The sequence below is a fragment of the Erithacus rubecula genome, assembly GCF_903797595.1.
Source record: "Erithacus rubecula genome assembly, chromosome: 8".
Classification (NCBI taxonomy): domain Eukaryota; kingdom Metazoa; phylum Chordata; class Aves; order Passeriformes; family Muscicapidae; genus Erithacus; species Erithacus rubecula.
In genome coordinates this window covers 9,548,154-9,564,645 of record NC_136659.1, presented here as the reverse complement: position 1 = coordinate 9,564,645, position 16,492 = coordinate 9,548,154, and the positions used below count along the sequence as shown (strand labels likewise).

The 16,492-nt window shown below is 40.8% G+C and overlaps 1 protein-coding gene and 1 long non-coding RNA gene across 8 annotated transcripts in view; one reads left to right on the top strand and one right to left on the bottom strand.

The window, feature by feature from the left end:
* SLC39A10 (solute carrier family 39 member 10) overlaps positions 1-16,492 on the bottom strand; it is a 49,233-nt gene that overhangs the window by 31,489 nt on the left and 1,252 nt on the right. For 3 of the 7 annotated variants that reach the window (XM_079311425.1, XM_079311430.1, XM_079311428.1), the window contains exon 1: positions 141-315. The exons of 1 other annotated variant lie outside the window; for it this stretch is intronic. The gene's annotated coding sequence lies outside the window, so the exon portion shown is untranslated. Of the gene's footprint in view, positions 1-140; positions 318-8,122; positions 8,173-16,492 lie in introns of those variants that run through there. 3 more of the 7 variants (XM_079311433.1, XM_079311431.1, XM_079311426.1) reach the window with 3 other exon arrangements.
* LOC306804625 overlaps positions 10,970-16,492 on the top strand; it is a 30,165-nt gene continuing 24,642 nt past the window's right edge. The window contains exon 1 of the long non-coding RNA XR_013774955.1: positions 10,970-11,171. This is a non-coding gene — a long non-coding RNA (uncharacterized lncRNA). The remainder of the gene's footprint in view (positions 11,172-16,492) is intronic.

Below are 16,492 nucleotides of genomic sequence, written 5' to 3'. Positions count from 1 at the left end.
GCCGCTCGGTCCCCGCTGCGGCTCCTCGCCCGCACCGCCGCCCCCCCCGCCCCGCCGCGGCCCGGGCCGGCCGCCACCCGCTCCGCGGCGCCGGGCGGCTGTGGGGGAGGGCATGTAAACAAATGGGGTTTTATAGCTACCTCACTCGAGTGCCGTGTGCATCTCCCTCTCCGCTCGGTACCAAACCGCCGCGGCGCCTCCTCCTCCTCCCGCCGCTCCGCCGGCGCTATTCACAGACCCGGCTACGCCGCGCTCGCCCTGCACACGCGGCCCCGCCGCCCGCGCTGCCCAATGCGCAGCCATTTCCTCCAGCGCTACGAAAGTGGCGTAGCGGCGCTGCCCGCCCGCCCCTCGCTGCGGCGGCTCGGCGCACGGCCCGGCCATGGCCGCGGGGCCCGGGCAGCGCCGCACGGAGCCCGCACGGAGCCCCGCGGGCCCGGGCAGCCGGGCTGGGCGGCTCGGGGGACCGCCGGGGCCGGGGCCGAGCTGCCGCCTCTGCGGCCGCCTGCGGAGAGGGTCCGTCGGCAACCGGGGCATTTCGTACCTTCCTACCGAGGTAGCGATCGAGGCCGAGGTGGGCACTAACCCCCGTTTATTTAACTCCAGAAACTCCTTGCTCATACCACCGCAGGCTGCTCGGGCAATAAACGTCTCCCCGTGCCGAGGTGGAGCCCCTCGTCACGACACACTTCATTCCTGGACAACAACCACGCAGCTAAATAAAGCCCCCTGAGCAAACCTTAGGTAAATCAAAACCTCGCTAGCTCAACGCCGAGGATGAGGGAACATTCTGGTTTACAACCTAAGACCTACAATATAGTGGAGTTTTTCACAACAAACCATATTTTAAAATAGATCAGCGTGTTTTGTAATGGTTATTTATGGAAAGCGTGTTCAAAGGCAGAAGTGCAGTTATAGGAACGGTTCAGGTAAGTTTCAGGCTGTTTCATTTTTCTCTTGGAGAAATTTGCAAGCAATTTTCATGACATTTCCCTTCAAAGACACTGCCATTGCAGGCTTCCATCCAGAAGCCTGGTATGTATCTAAAAGCAAACTGACCTTCCCACTCTTCATAAAGGATGCACCCATTTTTTCTTTTAGATTCTTGTATTACTGTATTGAGAGAACCTCATTATTTCTAAAAATGTCCCCATGTTAAACTGCACTACATTAAGTCTATCCTATTTGGTCCTGGTCCTACTCCTAGTCCTGGTCCTGGTCCTGTCTGAAATCCAGGGCATACCCCCTGCTTACACCAAAATCCTCCCAAACTCATATGATTTTTTCCTTGGTGACATGTAAAGGATTACTCCTGTTTGTTTAGCAACCAAAAGAAAGTTGTTACCTGTAAGAGTCCAAAAACCACGTAAGCATTAAACTGAAGTCATGGTGCAAGAGAAAAGCAGAGTAAACTTTTCTAGATATGATAAATGTTCATTCTAAAGCAGGTACTGAAGGAAACAGCCAGAGACATGTCGACCTCTCAAATGACCTCAGACCATATCAGCTGTGTGCATTACACTACACCAGTTTTTTGGTATGTGATGCTGAATATTTTCTGAATTTTTCCAGTTATTCTGTTATTTACCTGTGAGGTTCATGTCTCAGTGACAGAATTTATAATTTTGTATCTCCTTCAGCATCTTTTTCTATCTTTAGTATTAATTTTTGGGTAAAAAATTAACACAATCCCTCCCTCATTATTTTTGCTACACCAAATCCCTCACTAGAATACAAGCCATGCTAATCCAAAGTCAGTAGTTCACATCAAGTTTAAGGAGCTCTTATAAAGTGATTATGAGGTAGTATTCAAAACTGTTGCACCAGATCATTTTATGTGCTGATTTGAATGATTTTTACCTTGAAGCAGGTCTCTTATCTCTCAGAATTTTAGTACAGCAAATAAAATACAGGTCTGATTATGACATTGCTTATTAGATATTTATCACAATGCCACTGTTGATCACTAGATATGACTGATTTGTATTGCTGTTTTCTCTAGAAATGGAATCACTGAGTGGAAAAAAAAAAAGGTTTTTTTTCCATCAGAGTTTATTCAGAGGGAATTGTATTCAGTAATAAATAGAGCATATGGGGTTTGTTAGCTTTTCTGAGTAAAATTCAAGTAACGCAAAAGCTCTCCTTAAAAAAAAAATTAAGAACTCTAATAAAATGAAATACTGATGCTACACAGTGACTTCCCAGAAACTCACCCAGCCCAGGTGTACCAATAAATAGATCTCTGTTAGTGGGTTCTCCTCCCCTCCAGCTGTTACCCACTCTAAATGTATCTGTTCATTTTAAATCCAGAAGGGGCCATTAGCAGGCCTGCCAGCACTCTGCTAACATTTCCTGCTAACAAATGAGTCTCATTTGTAGTTTGAGTTAGGTTAGAACCTTCCCAGTCAGTCTGCTCATGGCTTTCTCCTTATACAGGAAAGCCTACTTGTATCTAGAATATTTTCCCTATAGTTGTACCTTGTATCTTGCATTTAGGCTTCTTCTCAGCAGTTTCACCCATAAATTTTAGTGCAAGAATCAGTATTTAAGGAAAAGAAGGTAGGACTTTCTACAACACAGGTTCAGAAACCCAACCCAAAAATTATTAGATCAGGCATTTACCATGAAAAAAGGCTGAGGAGTGTGTTTCCCTGTGAAGCCCGTGGAGCAACTTTCTGTGCTGCAGGGAAGCTGGAACAGCAGAGCAGGGCAGCCAGCACTGCAGGAGTGCTGAGAGCTTGAGAAAACACAAATGTATGCAACAAATCCAGACTGACTTCTCAAGCTTCAAAAAGAATGTTACCATACTTTTAGAACAGAACTAGTTTGGGGTACCCAATTGCAGGTGAGGGGGTAGAAGGTTGACGTGTATACAAAAAAACTTAGTTTGTTTAGACAAATTATTAAAAATAAACAACCAATCCAAAGAACCCAACCAAACCCCAGAGTTACTCAGTTAGCAATTCTGCACACAGATTTGGTTCTTATATCCTGATAGTGTCTCTGACTGTAAACAGAAGTAACAGTCTTGTGAGTATTCCTTGGAGGACTGGAACAGTCATACTGAAAAATATTTTAACTGGGAGAAATTAATTTAGAAAGCTGGTAGTTGAAGGTGTACACAAATCTCGTTATATAAGTGGGAGAAAAATGTCACTACTTGTTGCCAAAATGAAGTTTTGTACCCCTCTGGCAAATTCAGCTTTTTTTGTTGAAGAACCCAACTTAATTTTCTTACTTGTGAAATACTGATGTCTCATGAAAAAACCAAAGTAATGGTTTGAAACATAAACTTCTCCCTTTTATTTTAAATCAACTGGTCCAAGATTTAATCAGATCTTAAGGCAATTTGAATGCTAACATACCTGGGTTTGTGGCACATGTTGCACACGTATTTTCTTTCCTGTTCATTAAAACATTTTTTCTAGTTTCTGTCTCTGCTTTTCATTCATTCTGGGAGCCTGAAACAAAGTCAGAAATGCTGTGACATTCTGTGACAGTGACCAACAAGTATTGTTCAGTTTGCTAGATAAATTCAGTGGCAGAATTCACCTTGAGGAGAGAATGGCTAGCAGGGCACAGCTGTTGTCCATGCCAAGCAGGAGGATTTTACCCAATTGCTCAGGAGTGGGAGAGCTTTGCTACAGGAACCTTGCTGCCAAGGACACTGACAAGAGCTCTGAAGTGAACTACCAGGGAATCATACAGAAATCATCATTTCTTACTCTGTGTCTTAAATGTGACCTGCTGACAGTTGTCTCTTCTGTTCTGAATTTACTGATGTGTTTCAGCTGTGCCCTTCCCCAGGCACTGATACTGGTGCTGAGGCAGCAGAGGCTTTGTTTATGGCAAGGACAGAAGGGAGGTGTTTAAGCATCAGGGGGAACTTAAACAAGGAGGTAGTGATACTGTGATTAAAGCTTATGTTTGGAAATAGGAAGTAATGTCCTCTGGGGGGATTTTGCTGCCTCAGGACTACTTGGTTTGTTTGCAGTGAATTTAAAGCCCAAGTTTGTTTAACTCCACAGCTCTATATATAAAAATGGCACTTTTAGTAGAGATTATATATGCTTTTTTTTTTTTTCCCCCCCACCTTCTTGCCAAACTGGGTACTCTCCCTTAAGCCTTTGCTTGGCTGGTTTCTTTAATTAGCTCTAATTGGTTTCAGCTGTGTGAATTCCAATGGTAAGTCAAAGTAGATCTGGCTAGTTTTGCATGAACTAGTCAGATTAATTTGAAAGTTACTTTAGTTGTAAGATGGGGAAGAAAAGGGAAATCCACCTGAGCTTTTTTGTTTTGTTTCTAGAAATCTTCTTACCCTTCTTCTCTTACAGCATGTAGATGCCCCTCTGTTCAGGCAGTATCTAAACATGCAAGAGCATTTGTGTAGGCTTTGAAGCAAAAGTATCAAAATCAGTGATACCATCTGCATAATTTTAAATATGGTATCAGTGTAAGTACCAATGGGACGTCAGTTCAAACAGAAATCCAGGAATTTTTTATTTATTATTTTTTCACATGCCAAAACAAGATACAGGCTTTCAAGGTCTTTGTTTTAGAAGTTTTTGAATTGGTCTCTCTGTGGGGAAGGGCTGGGCATTTTTTGCTTTGTTTTTGAATATGGGCTGACGTTTTTAGAAAAAATATAAACCCTTTTTCATTGGCTCTAGACTCAAGGTTATGTAAACATTAAAGGACATAAGCAGAAGGGTGTGATGCTGCAGCAGAAACTGGAGTCTTTGCTCCACTCACAGGTTTGTCTGCAATTTGGGAAACAGCCAGTATGACCTTTGGCTAATTTTGCAAAGCTAGCCAACACTGGTGTACTTATCCACAGGAAAACTTGCTGGCAAACTTGACTTTGTTAAATGACTCTCCCTTTGTTTTGTTATTATTTGTTTTAACATAACTGTCTAGTCCTGCTCTCTAAAGCAGTCAAAAGCCCTTTCATTGGATCTGAGACAGGCAGGATTTGCTGGTTGGGATAAAATTCAATGTGAAAGTTTTAGAAAGTGTGTCACAGCCTTCTTCCTGTCTTGCAGACTCAGGTTTATTTATTTTTCTCCCTTCCTGCCTGCCTGCTGAAAGCACCTGTTTGCTTGTGGCACCTTGTCTGTAGGCAGTGGTTGCAGGGAGATATCATCTTCATTCCAAAGGATGTGGTGGGTGGGAAAGGCCAGTCAGCTGCTTCCTGCAGCACGAGTGGGGTGAGATTGCAGAGCACAAAGAACTTCTGCTCCCATTCACACAAGAGCTCTGTATCAATAAATATGGATATTATCTGCTGGAGCCAGGCAGGGTTTGAAACATTAAACAAAGCTGTGCTAGCTGGCTGGGTGGGGTAGAAATTCCTCTGAAGGCTTTCACTTATAAAAGCAAATGGCTGATTCCAAAACTGACCTACCTGACCAAAGAGAAAATATTGGCTTTAATGTAATCTCTTTATGAGCTGGGGAATTTGTTTTACACCCTCTTCTCAAACAGAATGGAAAAAAAATTAATGAGACTGGCCTTGTCATGATTTGAAGGAATCAATGAGGAGCTTAAAATAAGAAAACAAAGGTCAGCATCTTTTTATTATCGGTCCCTGTGAAATTTCAACCACTAATTTGGTGAATTGGCATTTTATATATATGACCTACACTTAGCTGAGTAATGGAAGCATAGCTCTTCTAAAGCTGGATCTTAGCAGGCAGCTGGGGTGAAGTTCCCTATTTCCTTCACCTCTGTTACATATGAAAGTGGAAATGACAAATTTTGAACTCCTGCAATTCTGCCATTATCAGCAGGAAGAATCAGGAAGCCAAGACATCCTTAAACTGCTGTCTGCCTGTTTGGGCCTTGGGGCCATTGCTCATCTGTGAAATTTTGGCAATGGAAGGGAAAGCCAATAGAGCTTTAATGAATGGGCAAGGGATGTCATACAGCCTCATCCCATCTTTAGCACAGATCCAAAACCTCAGAGACACCAACAGAGAACAAGTGGGACAAGAACATGCTCTGGCAGGGAAAACAAAGGTTTTGTTTGCAGAAATAAAGCAAATTATGAAATAGGTGTTTTGTTTGCTTGTCTTTAAATAAGCTGTACCCATAACAAAATCTAAAACCAAGAGAAAGGCTCTCAAAATCAAAATGATCAGAGGCTGGCCCACAGTTTAGGGAAGGAATTAACTTAAGGTCAGCTGTGTTTATCCTTCCATGCCTGGTAATTCAGAACTGGGAACTGAAGGGAGCAGTAGGATGCTGGCCCTTAGGGCACTATTAAAACTACATGACCTTTGATTTGAAATGCTGGTAGGCACCTAAAGTCTGGTCATTTCCTCCATTATATATGTTTGTAATTTTTACACCTGTATTTCATGACTTCTAAAGAAAGTGAATAAGAAGACATCAGGAAGAGTGTGAATGACATTAGGAAACACCTCAAAACCTTTCCAAACCTTTAAGTACAGCCACTTGACAGTACTTTTAGGTGTTGCAGCTTTATTTTCCATGTTGCTGCCCCAAGATCCTTTGCACAGTTGCATGATAATTCTTGCTTTTAATGTTGCAAGAAGGAGTGTGAATTTAAGCATAAGGACCTACAAAGAAGGGAGTAAACTTTTGATACACAAGGTGAATCATGGGGACACATAAATATGGTCTAAATGGCAAGAAATGTAAAAGCTAGAGATGAGTATTGTGGAATTACAGGGAGAGGCAGATCATGGGGATGTTGCACAGTAGAACTGGGAAGAGAAGAGAGGAATGGAGAGGCCTGTTACATAACTATTTCTGATCTGCATGACTTAGCAACAACCTATGTACACCAAAATGCACCACAAGCATGCAGTGATGTTATTAAAGGCTAAAAATTAATTGAAAAATCCCCCAAATACTACTGCCTTTTGGACAGATAGGGACAAAATTAAGGGACTTAAAGAACTGATACTTATTTTTTCATTTAATCATGGTGCCATCTCTCAACAACTGTCTGCTCATGGAACTGCTTCCAATAGGTGACTTTCTTTAAAGATATGAAGAGTTTTTATCTCCTGCTGATGTTTGTTAGTTATTTCTCAGAAGAAAAAAATTACCCATGAAGGTGCCTCGCCCTGTTCATCCATTAAAGTGAGTGGGTGGTGGCTGTCACTGGAAGCAATCTCACAGCAGCTTTTGGCTGTCAGACTACTTAGGTAGTTACCTACATCCAGTACTTTAGAACAGTTCATAGAATCATAATCTTAATTTGAATAGTATTTACTTCAGAGAATCACTATTCTCTATTTTTTTCAGGCAGTTTAATATAAATCTTTGTAGCCGGGTAAACATTATAATGGCATTTACATTTCAAATTAGTTTTCTATTAATTGTTAGATGTATAAGAGAAATCCACTGGATTAATTACAATCCACTGGATTAAGTGCAATCTGAAGCTTGAAAGCCTATGATTTGTCAGATTTCTAGTTTACTAAAATTCTGAGAATAAGTCTCCAAAGCACGACATAATGTCCTTTGGCAAATCAATACATATAATGGAAAGAAGGAATTGGTACACTGGAACTTCAAGAAATTTCTTCTTAAAGATAAACAGAAGCTAAAACTAAAGTCAAGACTTACTAATGATTTGCAAGGAAGCTTGAAAGTAGAATATTTTACTTAAGCCAGGTACTTGAAAAGAGACTGCTTGGGGCTCTCCAGCTCACATGTACCCAAGTTGGGCTGGCTCATTGTCAGATCCTAGGAAATTCTCTGCCCAAAACCAGCTCACAGAGTTTTACTTAAGTTTGTCTCAGATGACAGAAAAGTACTGAATTTGGTCAGTGTGATTCTGGGACAACATTATTTATATTATGAGATGTGTCCAATTCATAGTGTAAGAATGATTAGAATTTGTTCCTGTTTTCAAAGGGGATTTGGTTTTAAGGTCCTGTGCTCTTCTTACCCTCAGAGATGTGTACAAATGTTGGCCCCATTATCTCTGAAGGTATTAACAGTATCACAGCTATCACTAATTAGACAAAAAATAGCAGCTTCTAAAAACAGTGAATCAAAAAATGAACTGCCAGCACCTGAAAGTCCTGCAGGCACCCCCTTCTTGAGAGCAGCATGCACAGATTACAGATCAGATCAGGCCACTTACACGGTGTTGAGTGCCAGCTCCATCATTCAGGATTGCAGTGTCTGAGTCTTGTCATTTCTCTCATTCTCTTCTTCCTCATTAACAGGAGGGAGAGACTGCATGGCCTTTAGTCATTTCCCTAAACAGGAAGAGTTGCTGTCCATGCAGTTTCTTTTTAAAACTATTTTTAAGGAGCTGTTTGAAGAAGGTTTTATTTATTATTATATTGAAATTGAACCTTGAGCTAGTAAAAACAGTGTTATGGTAGTGCACTGGTTATAAAACCAGAGCTGCTGTTTTCACAAGAGGATACTTCAAATTGCTGCAAAAAATCTTTGACTGTTGAGCACTCAGGGGTTTGCAGTGTACAAGCCCCAGTTATTGTGAACAGCCAAGCAGCAATAGACAGTTTTTCAGAGGTTATTGCTGGTAGTTTAATTGTAATCTGAAACAAAGAAAAAAGAGATTCTTTTAGGGGAGGGTGGGGTGGATCAATATTACTGCAATGCCTTCCATTTTTTAATGCCACTTGTTGGACTGCAAAACAGCACAGAAACTACATTTGTTTCAAAACTCAGTGATCTCCTGACGTCATTAATACAACCTGATCAGCAATCATTGAGGAAGCTGAGTGAGGAGAAAGAACAGAACTTCAAGAGTCTGGCAAAGGCAGAAGGAATTGCTCCCCAAACATCTCTGTCTATTCACTGCACCATAACAGGTGTGTCTTCCTGACATATCCCAGAGCTTTCTGTCTTGTTATGGCTCATGTTTAGCCCTTTGGCTGGAACCACCAGTGAAGTCACCCAGCCAACTGTGGATTATAGTTTGTAATGCCATCGAAAGACAACACACAACTCTCTTGTCCTCAGAAAATATGCTTTCCTGAAGTGTGACAGATTCAATGTCAATTGCCACAGAAAGCTTTTCAGAGACTACAGAATCACAGAATCATAGAGGTTGAAAGAGGCCTTTGAGATCCAGTCCAACCATCAACCTTGTAATACCACTCATGAGATGATTCAGTTTTTATAAGGCAGTTTGTATTTTCAAGAATCTGCAAAAGCAACCAACCTTCTTTTTTCTAACATGACTAGAGTGTACAGTTTCACCTGGGCAGAGGCCCCAAAGGGACATTCTGGCTTCCAGTTGAAGGAAACAAGGGAGCAGTTCTGTTTCTTCTGGGAGGAGCGTTTCCATGTCCTTTTCTGACAGTGTATTCTTCAAAAGAACATCATCTACCAGCCAGTCAGTCTCACCTGAGTGCCTGGCAAGATCATGGAGCAGATTCTCCTGGAGCTATGCTAGAGCATATGGAGAATAAGGAGGAGAGTGATGGCAGCCTGAGGGCATGGCTTCACCAAGGGCAAGTCATGCCTGACTGTGTGGTGGCCTGCTGGGATGGGGTTACAGCTGGTGATGGATGAGAGAAGAGCAACATCATCTGCCTGGAGCTGTGCAAAGCACCTGGCACTGTGCCTCACAACATCCTTGTCTCTGAAGTGGGAAGACATGGATTTGGCAGATGGATACTTGGTGGGTGATGGACAGGTTAGATGGTCACACTCAGAGTCAACAGCTCAATGTCCAGGTGGAGTGATGCTCCTCAAGGGCTGGTGTTGGGATTGGCACTGTAACATCAGTGATATGGACAGGGGGATTGAGTGCAGCCTCAGCAAATTCACCAACACCGAGCTGTGTGGTGTGCTTGACACACTGGAGGGAAGGGAATCCATCCTGAGGAGCTGGACAGGCTGGAGAACTTGGCCCAGGGGAACCTCATGTGGCTCAGGAAGGCCAAGGACAAGGTTGTTGGAAGGGTTTTTGAAGGACAGGAAACACAGACTTAAACTAGTGTTGATGGTTCCTCTGTGGCAGCGCTTGCCAAGGTGGAATTGTAACTGAATGGAGCAGGTACAGAGGGAGGAATAAGAAAATCTGCTGCTGGTAGGGGCTCAAATGTGAGACTTCAGGTACCTATTTCTCCTCATTGCCCACTCTTCTCACTGCACGCCCTTGAAGTCTCTCACCAGTGACTGCTGTCACACAGTGTCTCTCTCAGCCAGCCAAGCCCTGGTGACACAGAGGACATACTATAGATATATGCATTTGGTCCTGAGATACTGATGGGGAATAATCTTCCCAGAATTAAGTTTTATCCTTCAATAACCATGCAGGAAGAGACAGCTTGAAAACACATCCCTATTTGACATTTGCATAGTGAACCTACCCTGGAGCAGACTTTCACAGCACCACTGAAATTAATGCCTTGATAAAAACAACTTCTCCTCAATGGACTTTGTTTGGTTTAACCTGACCTTTTCAGGGGATTAAAATTTAGCAATAATATTTTTATGGTCTTGAAGTCTCTTCTGTTTTTGGAAAAAAAAACATGTTGTTAAGTTCAGAAAGGAGGCAGAATTTTTTTTCCTTTAGTTTCACTTTGTCACATTCAGGGAGGGGCAAAACCACTCACCAGAAGCCTCCCACAAAAAAAAAAAAAAAAAAAAAAAAAAAAAAAAAAAAAAAAAAAAAAAAAAAAAAGCTGACTAATAAAGCTTTTTAAGAGAACTTATTTCCAACTGATTAAAAAAATTATAAGGTGATGTACACCATTTTGGTACCTATAGCTCTTCTACTTTGTTGAGATGTTTGAAGCTAGTCTTAAGTACTGCAAAGCATCCACAAGGTTTTAATCTTTACCCACACACTCCAAACACGTACATTATCTTTGGCAGAAAGACAAAGCTGTTCGGAAAAATTTACACTGGCGTTCAGTAGGGAACAGGGAGTCCTGTGGAGACAATGGGATGTAAGACCTTCCTCCCTCCACCCCCCATTGTGCTTGTGGCTGGTGAAGTTCCAAGAGAATGTGGAAAAAAGATTTCTAAGGGTTTCTATTACCCTGAAACAACCATTTTCAGTAGTCACCTAATGAACCCAAAGGAAGTCCACTTGGTTTAATTTTTTCCCTGAAAATACCATAAAGCAAGTTTATAAAGGAATACAGTACTTACCCTTTATCAGGCTCTGATTCAAGAGTTTAAAGCATTTTGCTGACTTTACACAGGTAAGTATTTACCTCAGTTGCTTAGTAGCTCCTTTCAAATCAATAGGAATGTAAATGTGCTACTAGCAAGGCACATGCTTTTACTCCTGCTGAATCATGTCCTTTGCATGTCACAGTCATTACTGAGAAATGTGGTTGTGACCATACACTAAATTTGTTATGGAAGGTAGAATATGCTGTGACATGAGGCTGGGGTGTGTGTGAGAGTGGTGGGGTAGGGGAAGGGGGATGATGAATCTTTCCAACTGTGAGACTACTAGGCATTTAGATATTTAGCAAATTCTGCCATTTCCAGAGAAATCCTAGATGCTAGAATTCAGGCATTTTATCCATGTTATTTCTTTAGGTACACTGCATACACATTAAAAAAAACAACCTACCAAAACAACACTTTGATTTCTGCCAGGTATGTGACATGGTAACAACCACCATAACAACATAACAAATCTGCTCTTTTAAAGAAAGGCTTTACACACACTCAATTCAGTATGGACCAAGATGACAGTGTTCACTTCTCTCTTTGATAGCAACATTTAGGACCCTGTGGTATGCAGAGAAATATTATCCCAAATATTACATGGCTGAATGAGAAATGTAGTATACCAAGAAGCTGATACAAAATCTGAGAAAATCAATATGCTTGCTTCAGTCAGCTCTGAAATAAACTTCAGTGTTAGTTTTGTTTCTCAAGGTCCAGTTTTCAACAGAGATTTTTTTGATTGAAAACGGCAGAGAAAAATATAAAAGATTAGCCTAACATCTACAATGAAGTAGTAATTCTCAGCTATCATTAAGTCATGGTTTGCTTTCTTTCACGTAGAAATCTTTGCACGGGAAGAAGGCTTCCCTTCCCTCTCCCTCCTTCATGAAAACTGTATTAGTTTTTAGTTTCCCAAAGCCATCACAGAAAATTTCTGATTTTGTTGTGAGCAGCAAGGTGTTTATGTTTGATTGGTTTCAACTGCCAGAAGCTGTTGCAGAAAAGTCTGCAGCATTGTTATTCCAGAAATTATGTAGTGTCTGCCTTGCTGCATTGCCTCTTTGCTTTACCTTCTTTTGCTTATGTTCAAATGATATAGTCCTACATATATGTTCACATATATATCTCTGTCTAGTCTGTATTTGTGTATCTATGTTCATAGAGATTCCCAAATCTAAAAACATTTAATGCAGACATGGAATCAGAGTCAGTGGTCTTGCAGAGGAATGAAGCAAGCATCTTGCTATTAAGAAAATAAAATATTTATTGAGGCCAGAGGTGGAAGTTTACTAGATTAAGGGAGCACAGTGGGAATAGAAAACTAGCTGTGCCCTGAGGATGGGTTTGTAGCTGAAGCAGGGAAAGATATGCTCAGGGTGCAGTTAGCTCAGCCAAACCTAATTAGGTACACAGCACTCAGCCTATTCATACAATCTGTCTCCAGTGATTGACACTTCTCTTATGATCAGGTTGTTTTTTATTAGAAGGGTTATTTTAATGATCAATAAATTGAAAGTAAATGACAGGCTGATGATTTACCTGGCATAAATCTGGAAAATACATGTATTGTGCTTTGTATTGTCAAGCATAAATTACCATGTTCTTTCCAGGGTGTGATATCTGTTGTGGGAGTAACTGGTTTGTTTTAGGATTCCTCATGCTAGATGAAAATAATGATGATATTTTCTTCTATTTCCTTATTCAGAACATTATTTAGTACAATCCACTCTAAGCTTAGAGTTTTCCAGGGGAATTTTTGGACACACAATGAAATACAGGAACAAGAAAAACCCTTTCAGGCAGTAAAGCTGCATTTTTAATCCCAGCAGTGATCTGTCATTCTCTGTTAAAGAGAAGATGCTGGATGTATTTTTAGACCAGCTTAATTCCACTATCTGCATGAGGTTTCTCCTTGCAGTAACAGGAGTAGTGCTCTGCTGTGGAGAGTTGACACCTCATCTGTGCAGAGGCAAGGTGCTTTCTTTTTTCTGGGAGAGGGGACAGTTTAAGGTTAAGCCAATAATTATGCCAAAGCTGTATGGATTGAGTAGTATTAGGTCTACAGTAAGAGGAAATGGATTTAGAACAGCATTGCAGGGAACACCTGAGGAGTCAGCCAGAGATTTGCTTCTCTTGAGCTATGGTTTTTCTGCTATTTATCCCTTCTGGTTACTGAAGACTTTTATTCACGTGCAGATTTCCTGGAGGTGAAGTGTGAAATTGGGCTAATTTAACTCTCCCCTTAGTCCTGCCTCTTGCTGTTTTCCTCAGAGTTAGCAACCAGTGACAAGAAATCAGAGGAGGTTATGGGAGTGCATACCAAGAGAGATAACAGTGAACAAATTGTTGAGGAGGTGGTAAGCATCTTTTATGCAGATGGAATTATAATAATGATTGCTTTTTCTTGGCCAAGACAGGACAGATACAGTCATAAAAAGCCATGAGTTTTGAAATTCTGCTAATCTAATTGCTCTTTTGGGCCCCATCTGTTTATACTGATGGGTATACTTTTGAAAGTCACAATAAAAGAAAGGCCCAAAGTAAACAACTCATGTTCCTAACCACATGCAATGCCTTCCCCTTAATTCTCTCCGGAGAGGAACAAAGGGATAACTCTACCAGCTACTCCACATCTGAACTAGAATTGGATTCTGATTAATTGGAGCTACTGCTCTAGAGAAAGGCTTGGTGGGGGTGGGAGGTGTGAGTGTGGGTGTGTGTTAACTACAAAACTCAGTTCTGGGATGCAGTTCAAATATAGCTGAAGACTGGACAGCAGGAATCCTCAAATTGAAAAATACAATTAAGATGTACAGCATGGGTTTGCTTTACAGAATGTTTTAAAGTGTAGTCCAAGATCATCTTGAGGTAATTAAAATCAAAGGGTCAGAATCAGTTTCAGACAAAATTAAAGAGGTAGCAATTGCTCATAATTGTATGTTCAGTGCTTTAATAAAAGAAAATAAAAGGTTTCACCTGAAATGGAAAATGGAAACTAATCTGCAATATACAAGTGTCACTTGAGTCAGGCAGTGTCAACAAGCTTTGTGTTCCCACCTTCCCCTTTGTAAAGGTGGATGGCCAATGCACTGAAGTAGTATTTTAGGGAAAGAGGAGAGTCAAAAGGCATTGCTGGCTTGAAGAATGCCTGAAAGGAAGTGTTTAAGAACATTTAATTATCTCTTCTGACATACTTAACCAATTTTCCAAGGGACACAGGTTATGAGAGATTTTTTTATCTTCAGTTTCAGCAATTTCCAGGCTGTATAATACTGTCCCTGAAGCTCTTGGGAAACAGTTCTATTTGTCATTCAGAAGACCCTCTTCCCACATCCAGGTTTTGAGTAGATTAAGACTCCAGATCTAGATTTCTCTCACTGGTACATCTTTGGGGAAAAATCTAAGAAGTTCCTTTAGCAATAGAGAATTACCTCAGCAATGGCAAACTCTCTAGCAGTTTTAAAATTGAAGTGTGACATATATAGAGATTCCCTGTAAATATCTATTAGTGTGAGATGATCTGGCCAGTGATACTTTTATGCTTCCCAGGAATTGTCAGGTGCTACACAGAATCTTTTTTGAGAGAATGAATGCTTTGGCATATTGGTCCCATTCTCCATGAAAGCCTTCAGGCTCCTCACATGCAGTTATTTCAGATTCATGCAGTTGTACAAGGGTTTTCATGCAGGATTGGCTTTTATCTGGAAACCTGTGATATTTTACTGCAGCTCACATGCAGGAAGTTGATGTTCCCTGTATTTATTATGTACATAGAAAGGGGTGACCTTGCAAAGTCATAGCTTTGAGCAGACAGGCCCTTCAACCTGCATAAAACCTCAGAGATGATGTCTTTTCACCTTAATCAGAATGGAAAACTGAGCCTTAACTGACAGGAATATAAAGGATAAATATTCTTCTAGAGCTCTCATTCAGTGATGTCTAAAGGATCATGTTCTGAACATTAACTTGATGTTTCAATTTAGCATTCACTGTATTATAAATGATGACATAAAAAAAGAACAGCACATTGTCATTCCTAGAGCTACTCTAACCCTAGGCAGAGGGACTAAAAGTGACTTAAAACCAATGATGAGAAATGCAAAACCTAGAAGCCATTTAATATATCTGGTATTAAAAAAAATTACTGTCTTTGGTTTTTAATAGTTTTCCTGTATGGACCAAAAAAGCCCACTTAGTGTTTCAGTTAGACACAATTAATTAGCAATATAATTTCTACTGATCTGAGGAACAAGGCTTGTAAATGAATGCAAATAATTGAACTATGCTAGACAGAATTAAGACAAGCATGGCAATGACTGAGCTTGGAGCTTGAAATTAGAAGAAAAGAAAATTACAAGAAAACCCCAGTAAGTTACACACCAGGAGAGATGCACAACTGGAAACAGTACAGAGTTTTTGACAGTCAGTTTCACCTTGGCTCTTTGCCTGTAAATCATAATTTCCTTTAGAATGAAGGAGTAGAACTCATGGCTTTACTTTGAAAGAATTTAATAGCCAGTGCTTCTTTATCATGTGGAATGAGATATTACTGTCAAAATGGGAACTTAATAGAATTAGGTAAGGGAATAATGATAATATGACAAATGATGTGAAAGAGGATAATAATCAGAAATACTAAAAAAACACTCAAACCAACCAACCAACCAACCCAGCCCCTCCCCCTAAACATGTCCCTTGGACCAAATAAGATATCACAAGGGCAGTGGATATAAGAATAATTTTGATAAAATGAAAGGTTAAGCAGTACCTAAAAACTTAAGAAATCTGAACAGGCAAGACACTCCTTAAAATTTGTCAGCATTGATTATTTTGTAATATTCATTCAGTCCCAAATAACTTCGGAATTGCTCCCCCCTTCTACTGAGCACTCCTTTATGCTTTAAAAACATTCATTTCCTTTAGGCCTATCCAGGAGCAACCATCACCTGCCTGGACAGTAATCAGATTATGCTAATGGTGCTCCAGAAGCCCAGCTGAAGTTTTAACCTGCTGTGATGTAAAACACCCTTTCTTTTGGGGCAATTCAAGACCCAGTCTGATGCTGTTATCACACAGCTTGCCATGCAGCCTGGTACTTAATGTGCATATGCAACCTGCCAGGCTGATTGAATTGCATAACTTGAGTTTACCTGCAGTTTATCCAAGACCAGACCTTACATGAAATCAAACACTGCCTTTTGTAGAAGTGCATTTGTGAAGACTATCACTTCTGCTCACTAAACACTTTCCCTTCACAAATTGTTTTTGGGGGGACACTATGATATTGCCACCCCCTAGATTTGGTATCTGACTTGAGGTAGCAGCCCTTACCTTTGCTTCA